Source organism: Triticum urartu, chromosome 1A (assembly GCF_056163025.1).
Source record: "Triticum urartu cultivar PI428250 chromosome 1A, HENAU_Tu73, whole genome shotgun sequence".
Taxonomy (NCBI): Eukaryota; Viridiplantae; Streptophyta; class Magnoliopsida; order Poales; family Poaceae; genus Triticum; species Triticum urartu.
Window position 1 is genome coordinate 82,581,079 of NC_141873.1, and position 5,296 is coordinate 82,586,374.

Here is a 5,296-nt window from a genome sequence, read left to right on the forward strand (position 1 = left end):
TCGTATATAATGTTGAAATCGCCGTTGATGAGCCACGCTTGGCCGATTGGCAGGGCGACTCTAGCTATTTCCGCGAGGAAGTCATCTTTCCTATCCTCATCAGAGGGGCCATAAACCGTGGTCAGCCAGAAATCTTTGCCTAATCCGCCTTTCTGTACTTTTGCTGTGATAGAGAACTCCCTATCGAGTGAGATTGCATCGTCATCATGCTGGAGTTCCAGAAGATGGCCGCCCCTCCCCTAGTTCCAATGGCAGGGAGAACTATGCACTGGTCGAGCCAGGTGCCTCCTATTTCTCTAGCTAAGCTGGTGGACCAGCAGTCGATTTTAGTTTCCTGTATGCAGAGGATTGCTACTTTGTGCGTGTGGGCAGTATCGCGGATGACGGAGCGCCTCGCCGGCGTGTTTAGTCCTCTCACGTTCCAGCTCATGATTGGTAAGTTTGTGTCATCCATGGGGTAACCGGGAGAAGCTCTTGCTACGGTGGGGGTGGCCAGGGTGGTGCACATCAGAATGCCGACGACTAACTACTACAGGAATCATAAGACACAGGAACACCTTCCGTACAACCTGGGGTCGCCGACGGCCACCAATAGGCCCAAAACCCCGCCGGCGAACATCTAATCCTCTAATCTGGCTATTGAGATAGCACATCATGCAGGAAATAAACCCTAACTCTAGCCAGCTAACTGCTGGTCGTCGTCGGCTGAACACTAAGCTACGGTCCTCTAACATGGGGACTGGGGCAACGCGGCATCTCCTTGCTGGCTGGGCATGCCAGCGATCGCCTTGAGCGCGTGGGCGTCGAGGCAGGTGAGCTTCGCGATGGCCGCAATGTCGTCGTCAGACAAGGGCTCGTCGAAGCGGCGGATGAGGGCCTCAGCAACCCGTGCCGTCATCTTCTCCTTTGGCCCAAGGACGCCGAGGCCCTGCACCAGACGGAGCGTTGCCCTCTGAGAGACCGGCATCGGGGAGGGGTTTGCAGCTTGGCGGGCACTCTGCCTGACTGGCGTGGCGTGAGGCCGAGCCTTGGCAGGCGTCTTGTTTCTTGCCGGTGGCTTCCCAATGATCGCCGGCGCCGGCTCAGAGAAGAGGGCCAGCCAGGGCTCGTCGTCAGCTCCATCCTCTCTGAGTTGCATCTCCGTCACCCTCTGCATGACCACGCCCAGTTGCATCGCATGCGTGTCCGCAGCCAGCGGGGTATGGCGGGCCAGGGAAAGGGCCGGACCCATGTCGAATGAGCCGCCGCTGCCTCCGTCTTCCACGTCGTCGAAGCAGAGAGGCTTGTCGAGCTTGGCGGCGATCGCCTTGTCGATCTTCGAGGCCATGGCGTCGGGGCGGGGAGGGGGGGAGGTTCTTTTTTTCAGCTTGGAAGAACACCTCGACCGGGTCTGCCACCGCCACCGGCTCCCCAGCATGGTCCTGGCTGAGCGGGCGCGGTGGAGCAAGCAGCGAGGGGCCGCCCGACGACTCCGCCACCATCGAGCCACCGTGCGTGCGCCGGGCCATGCTCTTCCCCCGGGCTTTGGGCTGGCGGGAGGGTGCAGCTGCCGCCTCCTTCCTCTTGGTGGGCTCGACCGCGGCCTGCTTGTCGATGCACAGTTGTCGGCCCCGCGGTGCGCCCTGACGGTGGCGCGAGGCGGGGGTACGGCTACGCGAACGGCCCGTTGGTGGCGCTGGGGCAGGGGCTGAGCCGCGGTCGCTGGCACGCCCCCTGCCAAGGAGTGTGTCCTTCCAGCTTCGCCTCTGGTACCCGGGGTCACCCCCGTCGTCGTCGCGCCCGCCCCCTGTGGCCGGCATGCCCCTGCACCCTGTCAAAGCGACACGGGGTTGGGGGCGCAGGGTAGGTGCCGGGGCAAGCGCTGACCGGCCGTCCTCCACGCGCTCCGCCCAGACGCCCGGCTCGATCCTTGGGAAGGGGCGCTCGTCGGGTTCGTCGTCATCGGAGGGGACGCCGCTCTGCGGCGAGTTGGATGAGCGCGGCGAGAGCGGGGTCCAGTCTTCTACGCGGTCTACGTGGATGAGAAGTTCGTACTGCAGCAGCTCTGGCGGTGGCGCAACGGCGCAGCTCGGCGGGGAGTAGCCCACCATCTCGTCGACGCGTCCCGCGCCCCGGGCGTGCTTCCAAATTGTGCGCTTCGTGGGGATGTGGGCAACATCCCAGCACCAGACCCAGCAAGCGAACAGCTTGGTGTCGGCGCGCTCGTGGGTCCGGCTGTCGAGGCAGTCGACGATGACCTTGTCGCCAATGGCCTCGATCGCGCCCTCGATCGTCCAGAGCTGCATGGGGAGCCGCTCGATGACGACACGAGCATGCAGCATCCACTTGAGCCGGACGGCGCGGGCGTCCTCCCGCCATGGCTCGAGCAGGAACGGCACGCCGTCCACCGACAGCGAGCCGCGCCGCACCGCCAGGTCCTTGTGCGCCGGCATGGTGAAGTAGACGAAGAAATCTTCGGGGTCATGGTTGGTGATGCGGAGCAGGTGTGGGGGGATCTTGAGCTCGCGCTCGATCGCGCGACCGAGGGAGAGCGGGCTCGCCGCATGCGCCTTGGTGCCCACCGCGGTGACCATGACCGCGTGCTGGTTCAGCAGGAAGAGCTGATGCTCCATCGCCGGCGACGAGGCGATGACCTTGTGGCTGTTGCGTGGGCGCCGGCCGTGGTTGATGAGGGTGCCCGGCTCCATAGCTTGGCACGGAGGTGCAGGCGGAGGTGGAAAGGTCAGGCGCTCGCGGACTGGCCGGCGCGGGGAGCGCGGAGGGGCAGCAGCCACTTTGTTGCGGGGATTCTCAAAGCACTGGCGGCCGAAGTGGCCCTGGCGTTTGCAGATTATGCACCGGAGAGGGTCTCTACAGTCTATTCTACGGTGGCGGGGGCTGAGGCAACGGAAGCAGAGGCCCTTGAATCTGCTTAAAAAGGCGTCCCTGCCCGCCGAGTGCCCGTGGGAGCGACCGTGGCGAGGTGGCCGGCTCCTCCCCTTCTGCCTAGCACTAAATGGATCCTGGCTGGCGCGGCGTTTCTTGCACGATTGCTGGATCTCCCATCCAACTTCAATGTCGTCGGTGACCGGAAAGGGAGGGGGATTCGCACTTACCACAATGGATTTTAGGTGGGGGCGCTCAGATGGGGGAGCCACGCCTCCAACCGCCGGTCCGAAGCCAGCGTCTTCGAGGCCCGCCCCGGATCCAGGCGGGTGACAGCTCGGGCTCCGGGGAAACCGCGGCGACGGGGTGAGAGGGGTCGCCGGCACCTCCGACGGACCGCTGGATCCGCCCTAGATCTCCTCCTTCTCGGGCGTCTCCCATCCAGCGCTCGCAGCCGGCGAAGCCGGAGCACTCGCAGGGGAGCGAGGCGGCATAGCCCCTAGGCCGGCAGCCGGAGTAAAAGGGGGTAGGACGGGTGGGTGGCCGCGGCGGCCGGAGTGGCCCGCGGCGCGTTCGGTGGGGAGGGAGGGAGGGGCTCCTTGATGGACCAACAAAGTCAAAAAGGCATGTGATAGGAAAAGCCAGAAATATTGTGCAAAATGATTTGCTGTGCACATTACATATTCAACGGAGATTACGTACTGCTTGTGTCGGTCTGCATGTCTGCATGTACATGACTCACTCAAAAAAAAAATATCATGCTATAGTGCTGTTAATAGCACGCTGTAGCGTGCCGAACTGTATCGTCACAGTAATGAGTGTACAGTGTCTTGCTAATGGCAATGCTATAACGTAATATAGCAGGCTACATTTGTTTCCTTGACATGACTACATGCATCAAAATGAGGCGATCATATGCTTGCCTTGGACTCAATCGTTGCAGAACACAAATTTCTAACAATCAACAGCTCTGTCATCGTTATTATTGTTTACTCCCAAAAGCTTATACTATTTACATAGTGTTTCTACTTTCTAGTCAGTAAACTGACCATGGAATCACGACTTGACCAATCTTGCAGAGAGCCAAATGAACAGCAAACAAAAAAGAAACAATTCAATTTTACACACGCATATGCCACACCTAGCGATCTAGCGCCTTGCGGCAGCAGTGGCAGCCGCCGCAGCTTCCTCCGCCGCCAGCCGCTCATGCACCCTCCTGATATACTCCGCCGCGGCCGCGTCGATGCCCCGCAGTTGGGCTACGGCGCCGGCGGCCCCCTGCACGCTTGCCGTCGTCGTCTGCGCATCGATCTTCTCCACCCTCTGGACGCAGATTTCTGACATGTCTGCTACTATTGTTGAGTGTTTTGTTTTGTTTTGGTCCAGACTGAATGAACGGATGATCGGATGATCGTGGAGGCACTGGTGGGCGTACGTTATTTATAGACCAGCCACCGCCTTCATGCGGTCGCGTGGTTTGCAAGGAAGAAGGGAAGAAAAGTACGTGGCTGGTTTGACACCTCGACTTGATGACCCTAGAAGTTTGGAACGTTCATACTCTATTACCTCTGGGTGTTTCAGTTTGATTTGGTCCAGGTTCTGTTCTGATTCCATTTTAGAATGCATACATATACAGATCTACTCCTACTCAACTTGACAAGATATTCACTAGTGCCAATTAACTTTTGCGCAAATGACTGGATTTAACCACTAAATCAGAAAAAAGGGTATCGATCAGAATTGCGAAGAAGCGACGAGTGAAGAAAGAGCGGCACGCACATATCTCAAATGGTTTGGTTTGCGTATGCGTGTGTACGTGAGGACCTGCAACTGCTGCATATATATCTCAAATGAGAATCACATTCGGTCTTTGATGGCTACAGATAATTGATCACTAGACGGCAGCAGTCAAGACATGCTGAGATCGGTCGCGCCTACGCGTCGTGTATACGAAATGTGATGCCCGCATGATGATGGATGTGACGGCCGCCAGATTAGTTTATGCTGTTCAGGACCGCGTCGTGTCTCAGCCGGCCGGCTAAGCTAAGATGATACTCGCAGGGCAACTGCCGCTAGTTCAACACCGGGGTGCCCCCTACACGGCTACACCCTCCATGAACAGTAAATTCAAAAAATGTTTAAAAAACTCTAAAAATCTTTAACTTTTGAGGCATCAAATATGATCAAACATTTGATGTTGTTGCAAAGTTTTAGTCACAAATAACATTTGAGGAGCCCATGCAAAGAAAAAGATATTTGTGTGGGCTCCTCGAATGTTATTTGTGGTTGAAACTTTGTAAGAACATTAAATGTTTGATCATGTTTGATGTCCTAAAGTTACATATTTTTTTCATTTTTTGAATTTACTGTGGTGTAGGGTCACTCGGGAGCTATCGCATCTTTCTCTACCACATACTACTATCACAGAATT